Genomic DNA, 21,317 nt, shown 5'->3' on the forward strand with positions numbered 1-21,317 from the left:
TCAAACTCCTATCAAACAATGTTTAAATAATAAGTCAAGTTATTTGCAAGCACAATTTGATTGTTTCTTATGTACACTTATGCTCTATTGGTGGACAAAGGTACAGCTGATGTCATAAATGTTTGTTTTTGTTTCTTTGTTATGTATCACGAAGCAGATAGATTCTATGTTGTCGTGCATCTGTTCAGTAATAGATCACAGAAGACATCAAAATGTGGTAAGAACATCAGTGACACATGCCTGAAAAATTCACAGATTCTGTGACAAACTCTGGTAATGGCTTATGTGAATATTTTTTGTTTTTACCACATTTTGGTGTTATCTGTGATCTACTCTGGGCAGAAAAAAGCCAGATCTGATTTCCTCAGCCAAGTAAATTTTGCTCTTGGGAAGTGAAAATAGAAGTTCAGTGGCCTGGTGGGCAAGTGAAATTACAATGTAGCCTCAGTAGTCTTGTGAGTCTGACTAAAAATGCCAGCTTGATAAATGATAATTTCCAGTCATTCCATTTCAAAACTTAAGACCTGAAAGATTAGTTAATTATTAGGTTGAAAGCAAGAATTAGTTAGGAATCCGGGCGTACTTCATTCGCATTTGTCCTCTGATTTCCTTACTGGCCACCACACTGGGAACTAATATTTAAATGGGGGCAAGTGAAAACTGAAATTGACTGCCCCACTGGGCAAGTGACTTACAATTTTTTTTCCTGCCCTGCTACAGATGAATGAACAGATGCATGACACATGAAACCTACATGTATTTGGTAAGAGCCCAATTTCGTACAAGTAAAATGTACAGCTGTGACAGGGCTCTAAAGTGCTGTCTGGTCATCCCAGGGTAAGGCAATCAATTGAAATAGATCCGTAAATTGATATAACTCAATAAATTGAAATTAATGTAAGTGTTATCAGTGCTATCAATAAATTGAAAGAAATTCATACTCACATGCTAGAGAAGTTTCAAGTTATCGATTTGATTTTACCAAATTTATCAGTCATTAGAGAATCAATTGAAAGTTGGCCTCTCTTTGTTAGTTCACATAAACTGTAGAAAAATTGTGTCCCTCAACACAATGTTTGATTGTAACTTTTTTATGTAGATTTCAAAGGCACCACCAAAGACCCCCAACAACATAGTCCCTGATACATGTATGCCAGCAAAATATTCTGTTTACAAGATACAGTGTTATGTTTTTATGCAATTGTATTCATGATTTCATATTTCACTTTATATCTTTTGTTCATTTCTTTCTTATTAAATGTTGCTTAAAAGATAAGCTAGTATCAGCAAAATTGATAATGCTTATTGAAAATTTGATCACAATCAATTACTCGTGACGAATCCTTTTATTGATTTCTGATATCATTGACTACTTTCTATTGATTGTTATGAAATAATCGATTGACTATACTGTGTCGTCCAAGACAAGTAGATTTTCCTGCCTGGGCAAGTTACTCTTCCTTTTTTTTTTCAAGCCCTGTGTAGTTTTCATGACAGTTTGAGGTACATGTACACCTCTTTATAAATTATCGTAATGTTTTTTTTGTGAAAGAAAATTTCACAACATTTAACTTACTATCAGCACCACTGGGTGCAATGTCCATGTACAGTTGTGTAGCATATTGTAACTTGCATGTAGGTACAACTGTAGACACTTTAGTAATTTCAGAATACTTACACTAGCATAAGAGAAATTTCCCTGCTGAAGATGGCACATTACATTTTAGCTTACTAGCATTCACATCAGAGGGCAACATAACCTTACAAGAGAATGCATCAGAAGGAATCATAAGGTGCATATAAGCCAATAACAAATGTCGCATGCTCTTACTCGGTTATCGAGAACAGATAATAACAGATAATAAAGCTCTTTATGCACGGCAGGTAAACATCAACAAAGTCGATTCCACAAGTAACGTAACTTCTCCTTGATAATGACACATTCACAGCCAAAGGCAAAACGAAATGTAAACGTATCTTGACGTTACTTTACTCTACTCGTTCAGTTTATGCAAAACTTGCTTACCTGTTGTTGTTGTTGCCTGTAATCGCTATCTTCAGCTTGTGGGTAACGGAAAACTTTGCCTTGAAACCGTGCACGATGACGAAGCGAAGGTAGAGTGGATTTTGGCCCGCTAAAACAGCGTTTCAAAGCATTCGAGAGAAAACGGTCGTTGGGCCGGCCGTGTCCCTTATGGTTCCCTGCCTAACCTAACTCGCGTCAGTTCAAACTCGGTAACCAGGGCTCTTTCCGTCTTGAACTCACACAACACGTGACGCTTTCATGGTCCTTCATAAATAAATACAACCGTGTCCGAGAATTAATTTTTCTCTTTTCTACAGACGTAAGCTTGGGACGCCTGCATGTGCAGTAACAATTCTAGTTTTATTTTGACGTTGTGGATGCGCGGAAAGTTCACAAGAAGACAGCTTAGTGCGGTGTCGATCAATGCAGCGATTTAGTTTGGTGCATACCTTCTAACCCAACTTCAATTTAAAGCACACTATAGCACATACTTGGACTTTAGAGAAGTTCAAATGCTTCAACGTAAAAGGCACCTTAATGGAGGCTTCACGGTAGGTTTACGGAGCTTTAGCGCGGTGTTACATTTTAACTTTACGCGCCTTTAAAAGGTCCCATTTATATGTTCTCGGTTACCCGAGACAACCCTTCCTCCCTCTCCCCCCCGTCTCCCCAAGTTTAACCTGGCCGGGGTGACTTTTCATTCATTTCTTTGCAAAATCCAACCAACCGTTTACAAGAGGATAGCGAACCTGTCGGTAACTTGGAATTTACATCATTTGAACAGTCTCCGTTGGTTGAGCCGTTACACCAGAGTTATATTAAATAAGCCCACGTTTCCATTACATGGCTTTTGCAGGGTTTAGGCAGGCCCTCTCTTAAATTTAGATCTTTTTTTTCTAAGAGCCTCCATTTTACATTAACGTGGTCTTTACAGTTTTTCGAAAAGCCCCCATTATCTCATTTAAATTGTTTTCACAGCCTTTGCAAGGTCCCCCTTTTTAATTTACATGCTTTTAACAGGCTATTTACAGCCCCCCAACGCACCCGTGCAACTTCTAAGTTTTCCATTTACATGGTTTTTACATGTTTCTTACAGGCTCCCTTTCTTTCATTTACATTGCTTTTACATGTTTCTTACAGGCCCCCTTTTTTCATTGACATGGTTTTTACATGTTTCTTACAGGCCCCCTTTTTTCATTGATATGGTTTTTACATGTTTCTTACAGGCCCCCTTTTTTCATTGACATGGTTTTTACATGTTTCTTACAGGCCCCCTTTTTTCGTTTACATGGTTTTTACAGGGTTACAAACATAACATTTCCAGACTTTTTACAGCATTCACTTGAATTATTTACACGTTTCTTAAATGGTTTAGCAAAGCAATTTACATGTTTTTTACAAAGGCAGATACTGTAAAAGTGCGTAAAATATTTTACAGGTTTTTACATGTTCTTCAAATGATCATTGTCGACAAAGACAATGTAAATCACTATTTACAGAACATTTACATGCTGTACTAAAAGCTGTAAATTTCCTGTAAATTTATTTTACAAAACCCTGACATGTAAATTATAATTTACAAAGAATGTAAACCAAGATTTACATACTGTAAATTAAAATTGACATGTCCATGTAAATTTTCAACTTTTCCTGTGGATCCATTGAGGAATCCTCTTGCCACTAGTTTCAAGGTCACATCTGACCAGTAAATTTTGCCTTCAACTGGATCATAATCGACAGCTACAGGCCTTGAGATGTTGGCGTTGATTTTCAGAGGATTGCAAGGGGTTTCTGGTACTTTCAATGGAACCTGGTAAATTTCCCCCATAACAGCTTCCGCAAAGATCATAAATTTCTCTGAGCTTGTCTTGTAGAACATATCTTAAACAATAACGGAGACACAATTGATGCTCTAATGGAAATAAAAATGCATTTCTCTGCTAGTTTTACATATACAAAGCCTCACGTTTCTTAGAGCCACTGAATAATCGAGGGACATTTAAGAAAATTTAGTAATAACTATTGAGCAGTTCGCTGCGTTGGTTTAATATGTTTTTTTTCCAACGAAGGTCAATGTTCGGAAAATGCCTTACTCGGAGACTAGAGTCAACAAGAAACAAGCATGGTTCTCACCATGGTCACAAGTTTTTCCATCAGACTTTAGTGAAATGCCTGTCGGACAGGTGCACCGGTATCCTCCTGGCTTTAAAAGACACAAATCGCTGCACTGTACATTGCTTTGAGGACAAAGATGAGATCCTGGCGATAGATAAAGAAACATGTCTGATAATATTTCACTTACTTAAATGCAGAAAATAAAGCCGATTTACGTCATATATCAGCAAAAACAGAACTGAATCAACTTTGCAATGTAATTAGATAATGGCGTCATACTTTTTCCACACTGCACAAACGATTTTCAGAGCTTTCGGGTGGGATCATAGCTTAAACATTATTGTTTGTAATTAGACGTTTGCCGAACGTGCCGAACTGATACTTTGCTTTTTAAATCCCATTTTGTTAGGAGACCTTCTGTACGTAGACAGAGGTTGATAGCAAATCATCACACTAGCGTATGTGTTGATAGATATCAACTTGGTACCTGGAAACCTCAAGGAAGGATCAAAAAACTGAATGTCCATTGGTTTTTGAAGACCCGTGACTATCATTTGCTGATCTCCACTGCTTAAATTGAAACGTGAAATGCTCTTGGTATTCCAATCTGTCCAGTATAGTATGTCCAGATAAATTGCCAGTCCAAAAGGATGGATATTAGCCGCAGATGACACTATTAACTGTCTGTTCCCTCCATTGAGGTCTGATACCTCGATTTTGTCCAGTTTAGCGTCAACCCAAAAGAGACGGTTTGTTGCTTGATCGATAGTGAGCCCATTTGGCCAGGTTATGTTTCTTGTTACAATGGTTTGTCTCGCGGAACCGTCCATCGCAGCTTTTTCGATCTTTGGACTGGCGCCCCAGTCTGTCCAGTACATCATGCTGAAAACAACCACAAACAGGGAAAGAAACGTATCAGGAGGGAAAGTGCTGGTGAACTCTACGACGGAGTTTTGGAAAACGATATACCTAACCGGGGTTCATCCTTAGCGAAAAAAAAAAAAAAAAAAAGGAAAGAAAATCCTTTGTGCCAGGTCTGAAACCGGGTTACCAGGACGGTAAACCAATACTGTACGCCTACGTCCTGCCAACTGAGCTATCGCAGCGTAGCATGAAAACATGATGTAATTATTTAGAGTTTGACAATTATGCACAGAGACGCTTTAAAAGATTGATAATAACTCGGCTATAAAAAAAACAGTCTAAAAGCAAAATAAACAGTTTCAAGGCCAATGTTACAGACATAATGTCTGCTAAATTTCAGATCTGTAGCTCTGAAACTTAAGCTAGTAAAACGTATTTGTTAAAATTTTAGAGCATGTTTGGGAACGCTATTAGAGAGAATGTATGGACACGTACACAAAATTGCACAGTTTTCGGCTATAAAAAAATTGATCTAAAAACAATATGGGCAATTTTAAAGTCAATTATGAAGAGATCCTAGTTGATTTTGCGCAATCACGTTGGTCTCCTATTGCATGTATCCAATTTAAACTTTTTGTAATCAGATACCTGTAATTGGATACCCACGTGATTCGTACGACAATTACGAGCGCTTTAATGGTTTCCTTCGAAATGTTTCCTACAGTTCTCAAAACTGATGAAAAGCGCTACAGAGGTTTTCGCTCAAAAGAAGTTCTCGAAAGATATTTTTAATTTCGAAATTTGTTATAGCTACAATTCGTTATTAGTAATTGGACCTCATGTCGTACAATTCGTGCTTGTAGTTTCAAATCGGCCGGTTTTGAAAATACTCGCACGATTACTCCCATAATCAAAACCGTGACAAACTTCTCGAACGTGATTGGGTATCAGCAACCCGATTTGAGCATTAATTGGACAGTGTATACGCGTCATGCTTGTAATTGGACAGTACGCGTCATTTTGCGAGCGCTGTTGCGGTGCACCTTCTTGAGTAAACTGTTGTGTTTTTCAGGATTCATAACGACGTTTAATCGTTCAGCGCTCAATATTGGGTTTGTTCGTTTCTCGAATTTTGTCATAGTTTTGATTAATTGGTAACAGGACATCGTATCGTCCAATTCAGTCTGTAATCATACTCGTGATCAACAAATCGGACTCCCACTTCGCGGTCGTCCGATGTCGTTAATTACTCGTATGATTACACACCGAATTGGACTCCGCCAGTCCTATTACCATTATTAATTGTACTCCACTCGGTCCAATTACTACTACCAATAAAGAGCGAGTACTAATGAAGGGGTGAGAGATACTTAGAGATTTCAATATAGCGCATATTAACATTTATCTCCTCATTTCCGAGAATTTGCAAGAATGTTTTACTCAGTTCTCGTTTGAAATTAAGTCTTTTGAGGGATGTCTTTCTTAACACACGGAGTTCCCTGGGGATACCATTCCGTATTTTACACGATTCTAGAGGGAAAATGACTGATAATTTATCTTTCAATCGTTTCTGCTGAGAATCTCGTAAAGTGGGAGTAGATCTGTTTGGAACAACATTACATGTTGTGTTACGCACAAATATGTTAAGTAGTGGACACACATTGCACCAACAGTACCCATGTTCAAACAAATGAATGTTGCTGTCCCTGAAAATTTCCTTTGAAACATTTCAATTTGACATAAAAATTCAGATTAACTCACCCATTTCTTTCATCCAGTAAAATTGCCCGAGGCTCATCAAGTCCATCTTTGATCAGTAGTTTCCTACTCGTTCCATCAAGCCGAGCCACTTCAATCCTATTGGTCCGTGTATCAGTCCAATAAATGTTTCGTCCAACATGGTCAATGGCTAACCCGTCAGGGTTTTTTACATTACAGCGAAACAAAATCCTCAGGGAAGTGGCATTGGAATGAGCGCTTACAATTAGACCCTGTGCAACGTCTGACCAGTACACTCGGTCGTCGACAGGGTCAAAGTCCAAAGCAATAGGGCGCTGATTTCCAAGATGGATAATCAAAGTTTGTGCGAGCCAATAGCTGACATCCAATGAAATAATATTAGTGGATTTTGCGTCGGCGTCAGCAAAGAGGATGAACGTCTTCGCTTCTGTTATAGGGGATAACAAGAAGTGAGTCAAAGCATTTTTTGGTGCCACGGACAACACGATTTCTGCTGGAATGACCGATGCTTTGTCATTAATGTCGTGGGTATGATTTTTATTAGATTATAACGACTTCGAAATAAAGGGTTTGTTTCGAAGGGATAAGGATGGTTTACAACTTTAATGCTCTGTAAATAAATACATAACAAGTTGGTTATAAATTTTTCGCCATTAAGAGTATTTACCAATTCAAATAGAAGATGTTCAAAGTTTTGAGAAAATAATGCTCTAGAGGTTAAAAAAAAATGGTAGTGAACGCATAAGCGGAACGCGAACGCATTCATCAGTTTTTCTAGACCTCAAAGGTACATTATTTTCTTACAAAACATATAAGCACCACCTTCTATTTAGTTTAGGATATAGCACGAAAGCGAAAATATTTACATCTGAGAAAGGGCGGTAATTGCGCATGTGCGTGAATGAAATTAAGGTAGCTCATAACAGTTTCCAACACTTAGATTGTGATAGGTCGTTATAACAACCTTTATCACTTGATGCTACAATCATGGTTTCACAAAACTGCCCAATCGTTGATGAACACGTTGTTATCATTTTCGTAACGCAATAGGTTACTATAGTAACAATATTACCTAAAAACACCCTTAATCACAGCTTTAGAGGCTTATGATTCAAAAACGGCAGGGTGAATCCGCGGAATCCGCCGTACCAGAAAGCGCTTGACGAAAGCGGCTACAATCACAAGCTCACGTATAAACCACAGACAAAGCGCAACAGAAATCACCAAAGAAAAATCGTATGGTACAACCCCCCATGGAATGTTAACGTAAAAACTAACCTGGGAAGGAAGTTCCTAAACATCATTGACAGATGCTTTCCAAACGGACACCCCCAGCACAAGATCTTTACCAAGCACACACTGAAGCTCAGCTACTCCTGCACGCCTAACATGAAGAGTATCATCTCGTCACACAAGAAAGCACTACTATCAGATTACCACCAGTCGCAAACACAAACAAACGTCAAAGAATGCAACTGCAGAAAAAAGGATCAATGCCCGCTGGACGGAAAATGCCTCACACAAAATGTTGTTTACCAAGCCACAATCACAACACAAGCGTCATCAGAATCATACGTGGGCCTCGCCACAAATTTTAAAGAACGCTACAGGAATCACACAGCATCCTTTTGACACCAAAACAAGAGAAACGAAACTAAGCTATCTAAACACATTTGGACACTCAAAGACAAAAACAAACCTTTTACCATCAAGTGGAGAATCATTAAGCAGTGCAGACCTTATAGCAACATTAGTAACAAATGTAATTTATGTCTTTCTGAAAAATTCGTGATCATCTGTAAGAAGAGTTTGTGTACTCTAAACAAGCGAAACGAACTAGCAAGTGCGTGCCCCCACAGAAACAGATACCTACTCAAGAACTTTGTGACCAAGTAACGCAATCTTTAAGTAACACGAGATTTCAGATTTTAAATCCAATAGCAACTGCTTTTTATTGCCAGTTTTTCAATGCTATATAGCATCTGTTTTTCCATATCATAGCAACTGTTTTTATATCTCATAGCAACCTTAAGTTAGCTTTTAATTGCCAGTTCGTGAAATCTAATGGTCATTCGTTGATATTGCCTGATGAGTGTGGTCATTCTTTGACCATACGAAACAGCGTTGTCGCAATAAAACGATGAATTGAAGTCTTGCTACCATTGTTTATTATCTACACTGTTCCTCTCAGAGTTGAGCGCTCTATAAATTTATTCTGTTCAAGTCCAAGAAGTTTATAGATAGATAGATAGATAGATAGATAGATAGAATCAACTTTTGATAAGCACGATAAGACGCCACTTTTGGCAAGTTTTAAAAAAAAATTCTGTAAGTAGGGTTCAGAGCCACCTTAAATTTTCAAAAGCTGCGTCTTACCATACTTATCAAAGGTTGATAATATATAAAACAATTTCACCGTTCCGTTTTTTTTTTTTTTTTTTTTTTTCTAATTATAAGCCCCTAAAGCTGTAATTAAGGGTGTTTTTAACAGGTCACACTGTTCCTATGGTTAACGTACTGCGTCACGAAACTGATAAAAACGTGTTCACCAGTGATTGGGCAGTTTTTTGATACCATGATTGTAGCATCAAGTGATTAAGAGTAGCTATAATGACCCATCATGATCTAAGTGCTGGAAACTGTTTTGAGCCACCTTAAAGCGTCGCCAACATTCCGAAATTCCATGAAGTGCTCTTTACCAAAAAACGCGCTCTGATTAGCCATAACATTCTTGAACAGAGTTTGATAAGTGTTTGATTTTTCATAGTATATAAATTTAGCTTCTTTATTTGTCGAAAAGAGAAAACCGAAATCAGTAAGGTTCCGTGTCTTGCAAAAACCCACTAGGTTAAACTTAATCAATTTGTTAAACTCTGTGGTGTCATCTCAGCTCTGACTGGTAGAAAAAAAGAGCACGAATCATGTTTATGCTAGGCTGAATTATTGGCAGAGTTTTAATAAAGATACCCTTACTGTCTTCGCATGTCTTGCCATCCTGCTTTACAGTCAAGCCGGTTGGGCATATGCATTCGAAACCAACTGTTCCTGCAACACAAAAATGGCTGCATCCTCCATTGTTTACAGCGCAAGGACTTGAAGCTATTACGGAAAAAATAGAAAACGTGACAATTTCTTGAGGTAACGGTAAGAGAAAGGCATCTATAGCATTTTTTTTTTTTTTTTTTTTGAAAAATTCAGCGCTTGTATGGTCAACAATGCTGGAAGCACACAATACTTTTGATGTCAACTATCAGACACTGCTATAATTCTCCATGTTATATCTTGCTTACCCTCTCAGCGATGTCGTGGTTTACTTGCATAAATAGAGAAAACGGACAAACAAACATATCTTAAAATCAGCTAACGTAAAAATAGCCCATCTTAAATGACGTGTCCCATGAGATTGTGGTGGAAAGTTTGTGGTGATGCGAGAAACCCGAGGGCCTCCCAGACTCAGGATAAAGAAAGAGTTGTTGAATGTTATTCCCTTCCCCTAGAAAAAACGAGAAATGATTAAAACAAAACAAAATCATTGCTACTATCTTGTCATTGGAGTTGGCCCTGGATAAACAAGCTAATGAACAAATAAACAAACGAGCGAATGTATAGCTGGTTTTCACATGACCTCACCAAAATTCGAACTACAAAACCATTGATCTTCCTGAGATTTTACTTAAATGATGTTTAAGAGCAGCTGAAAACTAATATTCATACAAATTTTCGCTCCGAATGGGTTCTTGGTTTTGTAATACACTACGCTTGAATTTCTAAGCTTTTACGTGACGCGGCATTTACCTGACGGCCTAGAGAGCTGTCATGATGGTTAAAAAAGTGACTTATTTCAGAGAACTTGGCTGTCTGAACAGTTCATGTCTTAGAAAAAGTATTATTTTAATGTTTTAGAGTTCCTCGAGGGATAAATTCACGCTATTGTAGCAAAACTCAGTGACAGATGTTTCTGTTGGTTGCAATGTTGGTGCGCATACAGATGGGCACCAGCATGGCGTCTCCATGCAAATCTTTATAAATTTGGGTAAACAATTTCTCCGCATAACTCGCATAAGAAAAATTGCTGTGACCAGAATTTTGGCGAGAGTCTTTGCATATTTACCTTCTTTCATTTCCCAGATTCTGGACTTTATCTATGGACCGGTTTTGATTTTTATTTTGATCTATTTTGAATTGCGTGACACTGAAAACCAGCAATTAATAAACTAACAAAAAGATAGAAGATCATCTGAGCTAACATCTCCCATGAAACCAGACCCTGAATACAACGGATTCAACAAATCACATACGTGCGTTGGCGTTGCTGGATTTCGAGGCATTTGGAGTGAGAGCCATTTTAAGAGTAATTTTTGCTAACCTGAAACGATTCACGAAAATAACAAAATAAAATAAGATCATCAGGGTACATAAGATCTTTTAAGAGGAAACCAAAATATTTCAAGAAGAAGCACAAGACTGATTGTTGTGCGAAAGATCGTCTAGCATTCTTCGTAATTACGGCTAAGTTTAGGTAATAAAAACATGATGATAGTAAAAAAAAAAAAAATAAAGCACAAATGAAGTTTACAAGGAAGATCGAACAAATTGGTAAACTTTCCTTTGTGTATTACTTGATAAGCAGCGTAAACAGCGATTGACGAACCGCCGTGTACTGAAAACCGACACTGACCTACAGATTACTAGCCGAATCATCCTACAACCTAACTTGGCAAAAAGCTGCGACTACTAAGACGAAGAGCCCTGTTTTTCACAGGAGAAGCTTCGACGCCGACTACAGCGACTATACATTATAGTAAGGGCACTTTTAAGAGCATCGTGCTGATCCTGCAGCACTATACAGAATCCACCCAGCCCACAGACCTATCACTACGTCAAAAATGTATTGACGGGGGGGATGGATCTAACGAGAGGCAGGAATAGGCGTGTGTGGGATTCCAACAACTGCAAGACTGGGGAAGAAACCTTATCACGAAACTGACATGGAAGCTAAAAGGAATGGTGGTGTCAATGGTGACATCAGCTGAAAATCATCACTTACAAGCAGAACTGACTGAAACTCCGCTCGATGCTTTACGCGCAGTAGAAAAATAAAACAGCAAGCAAACAACAAAAGCCTTAACAAAGAAACCAAAAAAAAAAAAAAAAAAAAAAAAAAAAAAAGAAGAAGAAGAAAAAAAGAAATAACAACGAAAAACAGAGCGAAAGAAAATAATTCCACTAAGAACAGATTTCAACAACAACCGACACTTTACAAACCGACTTATCTTGAGTGACAAACACTCTTCACTTGACTTAAAAGATGATTTCCCCAGAGGTTGTCGAAACATCAGTCACCAATTGAGGCAACAATTTTTTTGATCACTTCCCTCGCACGGACATGACACTATACAAACTTCTGATACTCCTGGGCTCAACCCGTTTACTAGATAAAAAGAGAGCTATAGTCATCCCTTTAGAAGCCTCTAGTTTAGTGCTTCTTAGAATTCGTGACAGTCTTACACTCGTATATACCTCACATGCAGCGACCATTTACCTGTAGTTTGCTGGCCGTTGCCGTACACTACGATACCCATTGGACGTCCACCGTTGATGCTGTAGCTGCGAAGCAGATTTCCAGTGGTAGCATCGAGTTTGTGAACTTCTTTATGCGTATTCCAGTCCGTAAAAAACAAGAAAGGTGGAATCAAGGCCACCCCAAACGGATGTCAGCCACTTTGTTGAAAAAGTAGCGTCCTGTTGTTGCCATTGTAATCGACAGTTTCTATCCTGTCCATTCGTGCATCGACCCAGAAGATGCGTTTGTTTCCTCTGTCAAGTTCAATACCATTAGGCCAACGGAGGTTTGTTGTTACAATAGCGACTCTTTGATTACCACTCAGTGAAGCTCGCTCAATTTTTGGTTGACTTCCCCAGTCAGTCCAAATCAATAAACTGTGAGATAATAAATCATTGTAAGATTGTAGTTACAGCACGTGCACTCTGAATCCTAGGGCGTACAAGGCTTTAAGGGATCTGAATGTCCCCACCCCCTTCACCAAAATCTTTTTCCCAGTTTTAAAAGAAGAATTTTGCAATTTCCTGAAGCTGCTCATTTATTTTGATGTGCCTAGTATTTTCCCACGTCCTTTTACATCGCCCTACCAACCCCATTTTGATTAGCCAATCAAGTCAAACTTTGTAGAAAAAGTTGAGGGCTATCTACTAAACATGAAAAAAAAAAAAAAAAAAAAAAAAAAAAAAATGATATGTCTTATATAACGAAAATCCAGGAGAGATGAGGTTTCTGGCCTATCCCTTTCGCCCTTTTGTACCACGGTGGGATATGCTTGTACGTCCAAGAGGATTATGGAACAGGTTCTGTTTCTTCAATTAGATCGTATCTCTTTTTCGTTATGGTTCTCAGTTTGCCCATTCTTCTCCCAAAGATGATTCACAGTCGATGAATTTAATTACAGTGTACATTTATATAAACGAACACTTGGCTGTGTTTTTTCCATGTTTCAATTTGTTATTTTGTAGTTCTTAATGGTCACTTCAAAAATTATACTGAAACAAATAGCCCCAGGCTCTGTGAATTTAACAATAACGGTTTTATCAAATTCTTCTTAATTATTAATCGGCTGGGTGATGTGTATATTTCTGTTTCAAAGTGACGTTATGAAAAAGCGGCGTAACTTGCGGCGCGGTGTTCATTGTGAGACTTGAATGAGGGAAGACAAGATTTTCTTCTAAAATATTTTTCGCACATCCTCCGTTTAAGTCCGCTTTATCCTGGAAAATTAAGACAATCGATAATGCTTGACGGGAAGATCTGAAAAAAGATGCGTTGCTAGAAATTAGGGACTTTGAGACGCGACGGACCCGACGCCTATTGTTGTTGCTTTTAGAACGCGGTGACCATCAAAGACTGGAACTAGAGCGCCGTTGATAGCAAAGGAAAAATAACGTTAAGTTTTGCAACGCGATGCTCACAACGCCATCGCTGCGGTATTAGAAGCAAAGCTATTGTAAAAGTAAAAAATAAGGGCGATTTTCCGGGTGGAAAAGAGAGAATTTCCTTAACTTGAAGACCCTTTGACTTGAAATGTTTCTGTACGCTAAGTGGCCACAGACTTCCATTTATTCGCATTTAATAGCGCTTATTATTCTTTGTTCGATGTTTGATATTTCCTTGCGTTTTGTACTTTCCCTAGCGCAACTCTTCTTTGGTGTGTAAGCTCTCAACACAGGGTAAGTCTGGTCGCTTGTCCAGAAACATAACCGACAAAACTACGGTGTAAGAATAGGATCGTCTCACAATTTTGCAGCGCCTTTGCGAGACAAGTGTCCTTCGGCGAAACATCGAGAGGTTTTTTTCTAGGCTAATGCACGGGTCAAATTTCGGAAACGATGTGTGTAAAAGACAACGAAACTGTTCGCAACTAGTTTAAATTCAGAAGCGCAAGATTTGGTACATGTCATAAGCGATCATAAACTTTAATACGTTGGGTCGACGATGCTATATCTTTTGTGCTTTGTACACATGTAAACAATGCCAAAAAAAGTCAGAATCTTGACATTTTTGCATTCTAAATTGGCCACAAACTACCAATGTGATCGGAAGATATAAATCTTAAACGTTTAGGAGAATATAACAAAGTTTTCTTTGAAACCAGAATAATTAATACTCACGTTTTGTACACAACGACAACATTCAAAACCTCACCCTCTCGAAAGAGCGTTTTAGCGTTTATAATAATTACTTTAAAAATATTGTTATTATAAAAATTGCGCATTCCGCTTGACCCTTAGACTTACAAGGTGTGTGTACGCCACGCCCCATCATTTTAATAGCCGTTTATTTAACCCTTTTGGAAATTTTGATGCGTTCATCGTCTCTGAGCGTCATTCGACATTGCCATGGCAGCCATATTTTGACCTGCAGGTCAACTCAGATTTCGTCTTGACAGAATGGGCCGGGTTGTTTTTCCCTTTTTTCACTTTTGTCTAGCCGCGGCGTTGCAGAAGTAGTACTTTCAAATTGCATTGTCATTTAATATCAATTTTCTGTTGATTTACGTTAAACCTTTGGGCGTACAAGCTAATTCATACCCCCCACCGTGGTACAGGGTAGGGGGAGTATTGCTGGCTCTGTTAACTAAGGTACAGCGAAATAAATGTACATAGACTAGATAGCCCTGAGCTTGCTCTACAAGATATTAGTATAAGTCTACTAGCGTTCTATCACGAACGCCGTTCTCTGATTGGCTACGCTACCTCCTATTTATCTCTGATAGATAGTGAGTAGCGTAGCAGTGTGCCCTTATTAACAATATGACGGCCGCTTCTTGGCGTTTTCGAAGTGTCTGTAAAGAGAATTTAGATAAAGTTTTGAACGGCCGGTAGATTTATACTAAAACAATTAGATTATTCGCTCCCGATTTCTATGCGTGATAGTTGACGTCAACTATCACGCGGTAGAAATCTCGAGCTCATAATCTAATTGTTTAATAGCATTCTCGCTGGTTACGACGTCGTATAACGTCAAATTACGTTATTTGACCCACCATGTTAGATCCACCATCTTGGATTTACCTATTTTCTTAAAATGTCAAGAAATAACGGAGGCGGCTCAAAACAGTCTCCAGGACTTAGATCTTGATGAGTCATTATAACCACTCTTTATGACTTGATGCTACAATCACGGTATTAAAGAACATGGTCAACAAGTTGTTATCATTTTCGTGACATAATAGGTTACCATAGCAACAATATGACCTTGAGGGGCTTATAATTCAAGAACGGCAAGGTAATTGGTTTTTCTTGATGTTATCAATTTAAAAAAAAAAATAGAAATCTGTACATAGTGTTCAGAGCCACCTTAAAGTTTTACCGTCAAAGATGATAGACTTCATACATGGTTACTGCTCCCTTAATGGGTAAGTAATACTTACTTATGATCGGGATCCGGAGCAATTTCTCTTGGCTTGTCTAGCCCCGAAGAGATTAATGTACGTTGGTTATTGCCATTTAGATCTGATACTGATATTTGATTATATGTAATATCAGTCCAGTACAGCTGTGATGTCCTCCAATCCACCGCCAATCCATCGCAAACTCCAATGCCAGTGATAATTGTTGTCGTGCTTGCTACGTCAATGCGGAAGCGTTTGATGTTTTTCTCTGTTACGTCACTCCAGAATATGTAACCCAAGCTGAAATGAACGTCTATGGCAACAGCTCTTGTTAAACCCGAAATAATGGAGTGAACAGCTCAGTGCTATAGTCGATGGAAACAATATCCGAAGTATTTGACACCAGCAAACACGGAGGGCTGCACATAGTGGCTAGGGACGGAAAGCGACAAAAAGTTTCATGTAATGTTTTCAAGATATTGCTGGAATTATTAAATACTCTTGTTAGATTAGCGAAGTAATGCCTTTATAATTAGTCAACAGCGTAGTACCAGTGCATAGACGCCGAACGTTGTCCAGTATCTTTCCAACAACAACAATAGCACCGCCAACAACAACAACGACAACAACAACACCAACAACAAAAGAAGAAACAATAAAAATGCCCCGCGACGCCACAAGGTGTTTCCTTTCTCTGATCAGCTGTCGTTTGAAGCCAAATACCCCAATAATTTGTGAGTAAGGCTAGCTTTGAATGTTGCTGAAATGATACTTCCGATAGTTTGAGTCCTTCAGTTTTTAAGCTGAGAGAGATTTAGTGTATTTAGTAAACGAACCCCTTTAGGCGGCCGGTATGTCGGCTGATAATGTCCATGACTGAGAGATTGTCCGAAAAATGAATATTTGGCCGAGAAGCGAAGCTACGAGGGCAAATGTGAAATTTTGAGGACAATCTCTCAGCCAAAGACATATCAGCCGACATACCAGCAAGCCAGAAAGCGGTTTATTTATGTTATAACCCTCCCATTAATTTTCTTATCACAAGAGGCCCTTTGCAGCTAAGCCATCACGTGACTTATTTTTCATAAAATTATGGGCTATAACTTAACGAATGCCAGAAATGGAAAAAGCATGTCGAAAATATCAAAATGGCCAAGTTTGAGGGCCCCATCATTAAAGAAGGAAATTTTAAGACGGTCCGAATTTTTAAAAGAATAAGAAGATTTGTACGGAAAAAGTTGCTGGAGAGCAAGACCTAGCTCTCTAGCAACATTTTACATACAAATCCTCTAAATTTTCCGAAAATTCAAACTGTCGTATAAACTTACTCTTTAATTCCAGGGGCCTCAAACTTGGCCATTTTGGTATTTACGATGCGGTCTTTCCATTTCTGGCATTCTTTAAGTTATAGCCCAAAATATAAGAATTTTCCAGGAAAAATTTAGTCACGTGACCCCAGCAGCAAAGGTCCTATTAAACCGCTCGTAAACATGGTGAAAAAGCCAATGGTGATCTGATGGCGAACGCGCGTGATTGACGTAAGCAAGTAAGCAAGCACGAACATTTGATTGGTTTAACTAACTTTATTTTCACTGTGATTGGACCAAAACTTGACAAGCTGTCATGCGAAATTAACTCTCGTAACGCCCCTTAGATCAAAAATCAAAAACTTGATGTTTTTCCCGAACAGCATTTGCGACCAGCTATTTATTGTCACTATCGCTACACTCAACAAAACGAGTTTGGTTTTCTTTCCATGTAAAATAAGAGAAAGGCAAATTTGAAACTCTAGTGCTGACTGTGTTTCTCTTCGATGGAAGCAATCGGAGGACAAATATCGACGCAGGCGGGGGTTATTGCGTGATAGCTGTTCACCACGTGACGTAAAGTAACCAATAAAATCGCACCAAAATTAATGGGTGAGTTATAATACTCAATATCCACAAATGCCGGTTTGATCGGCCACATCGACAAAACTACAAGACCATTCAACATTCGTTTGCAGTAAAATCTGTCACATCTTTGCTCAAATGAAACTGCCGGTGTCTTTACGGTCATTCGATTTGACTCCGTGAGCGAAGGTTATTTGTTAAAAACAAATATTGAAAACATCAAAATTTTTCGCTTATCCTGAGCTTAATCGGGTTTTGAACAACGCGGCCCAGGAGCTCCGCCTTTAGACTTAAATTTATTTAATAAATATTGTCCAGTTTTAGAAAATGGGCAGATTTCCCAATTGAAGTTCTCTGGGTAATGTAAAATCCAAAGTTACTTGGATAATTAAATATCTAATTATCTTACTTCAGAAAACTATTTATTCACATAAGGAAAATTATGGAAGACTTAAAGACCAAAGCTAATCAGGGTAACTCTAATAAGATGATTAGTTAATGAATAAAAGTCCCTGTTTATTGAAATTTCAACAGTTAGCAGCGAAAATGGCTAGCCATATATGGCTTTAACAAAACACATAGGGAACCCATATTTTGTTTTTTTGCGTCTTGTGGATTCTTTACAATCCAGAGGTAAACCGTGACAAATCCTGTGTGGAAAACTGGGCAATTTTTCTCGTGAAACTGAAGAAGGTTAACATATTTAAGATTTTTATACCTTGGTAATGTTGATAATTGGAACTGAAGTAATACTTTAATTACACGTTTTAAAGGTACAGTGATAATACTTTCGGTCACGCGTGGCGCGATTTTGTAATTTTTATAAACGCTTTGGATTATTATTATTATTATTATTATTATTATTATTATTATTATTATTATTTTTGAGTCCTAGCTAAACTTTACACATATTGAAAGACTTAACCTTATGTAATTACAATCTAGATTCTTTTGGAATTACGATGCATGGCACATGGTCAAAATGGCATTTCTTTTCACCTCACCGACTGCTGTAACTCATAACGCCAGAGAGCACTCTTCTTTCGCTTACCACGAAATAATGACATTAGATTAAACGGATATTCCTTGAAATTCTGCTTTATAGAAAAGGAAAAAAAGTTCTGCAATTAGTTGGATGTATAACAACTTTTCTGCGCTCAATAGGTCCGACGTGCAAATCGAATGAAAATGGTCGATTTTCCGACTGGCCAAGTTGGGACTCGCTAAATTTTGTCTGGAGGTCAAATCGAAAATGTTCATTTTCTCGGAAAGACAAAGCTATTTCAAGGAAAAATATACTGTCTGTTTCCATTCTTACTACGGTCTAGCAATATGTAAACGAGGAGCGAAGTTGATTTTTTTTTTAGCCTTGCTGAAATTTTGTTCGACTTTTGTGAAGACATTTGCTTTTAAAAAGCACTGCTCGTAATAAAACTTGCGGTGTCCGTTATCGTTTTGGAAAGGAATCAAAATCCGGTTTTTTAATCAACACATGAAATGTCAATCAAATTGAGTGTTCCTGAGCCATAATTTAGCAACGTGCGTGTAATATCCATTGCGTAAACAGTGTCTCGTTCCAAGAAACATTCTTGGAATGATTGCAATTTACCGTGCATTGGAAATTATCTTCCTTTTAATATGTACGCTCAAGCTGGATGAATAGATTTATAAGTTTGAGTGCTATTGAAATAAATGCACAATATTATTTATATATATATAGCCGCGACAAGAGAAAAAAATAATATATTGTTAAGTATACTGTCGCTTTCTTGGTTCTCGTCTGGCATATAGTTGCTGCGTTTTATTTTCCAAATTCGCTTCTTGGCACTATGTTCCAACAGGACCAACTACCGTAAAAGTTTGACAGTAACAACTTTCTTTTAGGTTCGGATTTAGCAGCCCTTCGCTACTTTCGGGTCAGAGAAATCTGGAGATCGGGGATGCGTTCCGAATAAAGTAAAAGTGTTTCGATATACAGAGAGCAGAAAAGGATAAATAAATATGTTGAAAGTACCTTTATATTACTAACATTAGAGCAGAGTTATATAGTGCTTTTGTAAGTTAGGGTGATCATTTTAGTGCAGCTTCTTGTAAGTGTTTATATTTCCATTGTTTCTCCTAAGAAGTAAAGCTGTGATTGAATTCGCTACTTTACGAGCGTCGTTACTTTCAGGGAGTAGCTACCTGCAAGATTTCCTAACGAAAGTGAAGTTTTATCGCTCCTTTCGGAGGGTGAGAAAAAGAATACGATACAAAACGAAAAGCATAAATCTCCGGGTAGGGGAGAGGGGGGGGGGGGGGACTCCCACATCATGATAGAAAGGACAGGGGTGCTCGACGTAGCTTTAAGGGGTTAAAAAGCTGTTTTGGTACTGTTAGGATGTTCAGCCTCAACAAGTACGCAGCACTCGGTACTTTTTAGGGTATTGAGCTGAAAAAAATATTACAGCAAATTAATTGTTGTTTTAGAATTGGTACCTCTATGGGTGATAAAATTTCAAGCCACACCCAAAAATCAGGTCTTAGGAGCCCTTATCAAAATTTCCAACGAGTATCCCCATTCTATTTATATGGTAGTAGCCCGCCGCCCTCCCCGTCAGCGTGAATTGAGACTGGATAATAATCTAGGCTTTGCTCTGTCCGAGAGCGGGGCAACTCGGACAATAAACAATGGCCCTCAGTTAATTCGAGTCTCATTGCTGAAACGGGGTCAGCTGCGCATGGATAGGTCAAATACTCTTCATGTCTCATACCGTGTTATTTATATACACAATTATAAGTTTGCACGAGATATCAAAGGCATAATGGCTTGTTTTCAGTAGCGCATAAGGGTAAGCATAAGCAACATTCGGTGTGTTTGTTTGAAATAAATGCGTTATATTTGTGAAAAATAGGCGTTAATTCAATTATAAATGGTACATCCCGTTTCTGTACACAAACAAAAAAAACAGCATTGATACTTATAGCATGGCAACATTAAAGAGTTTAAAGTACGCTGTCACTGATGTTCAAACAACCTTTTGGCACTCGTCTAGCGTATTGTTTCTGTCTTTTGTATCTTCCAAGTTCGCATTTTGGCACTATTTACTCGGATTGGACCAACTACCGTAAAATTTCGAAAGTAACGTCTCTCTTTTAGTTTGGAATTTAGCAGCCCTAAAATCCTATCACAAATTTCCGAGCATCGCTACTTTCGCTTAGCAAACGATGTTATTTAGGTATTGCATCCCAAATAAAATAAAAGTATATCGATATAAAGAGAGCAGAAAAGGATGAATAAATATTTCGAAAATGATTTTTGGATGATCTTTTTAGTGCAGCTTTTTTTATCTGTTTATATTTAATCCATTGTTTCTTCTACGAAGAAAAGGTGTGTTTGAGTTCGCTATTTTAGGAGCCCGTCGTTACTTTCAGTGAGTCGTTACTTGCGCGAGTTCTTAACGAACGCGAGGTTTTATCACTCCTTTCGGAGGGCGAAGAACGAAAAGAATACGATCCAGAACGAAAAGCATGAATCGCAAATCGTCAAGTTTAAAACAGACTCGACCAGTCGATGAGAAATTGTTGTTGTGAAATTTTTGAGAGAAGGAGTCATCAGCAAGAACCATGTACGGATATTATTCTGTATAAGAGCATTGTTGGTTTAGTTGAAGGACAATGGCATGGATATTGCTGGAATGACCTTTAATTAAGAAATCTCACTTTGCTATACCCATGAATTTGTAAGGTGGTTCAATAATAATTGTCCTATTTTTCAATATTTTATCTTGCAAATGT

At 38.1% G+C, this 21,317-nt stretch overlaps 1 pseudogene across 1 annotated transcript in view; it reads right to left on the reverse strand.

The window, feature by feature from the left end:
* The window catches only part of LOC145460123 (uncharacterized), a 71,554-nt pseudogene that overhangs the window by 46,799 nt on the left and 3,438 nt on the right, over positions 1 to 21,317 (reverse strand). The window contains exons 3-9 of the transcript XR_014039804.1: positions 15,688 to 16,080; positions 12,288 to 12,685; positions 9,719 to 9,844; positions 6,767 to 7,172; positions 4,629 to 5,023; positions 4,160 to 4,285; positions 3,672 to 3,907 (exon numbers count right to left, since the gene is read on the reverse strand). The product of XR_014039804.1 is annotated as an uncharacterized LOC145460123 (transcript). The remainder of the gene's footprint in view (positions 1 to 3,671; positions 3,908 to 4,159; positions 4,286 to 4,628; positions 5,024 to 6,766; positions 7,173 to 9,718; positions 9,845 to 12,287; positions 12,686 to 15,687; positions 16,081 to 21,317) is intronic.

Source organism: Orbicella franksi, chromosome 11 (genome assembly GCF_964199315.1).
Source record: "Orbicella franksi chromosome 11, jaOrbFran1.1, whole genome shotgun sequence".
Taxonomy (NCBI): Eukaryota; Metazoa; Cnidaria; class Anthozoa; order Scleractinia; family Merulinidae; genus Orbicella; species Orbicella franksi.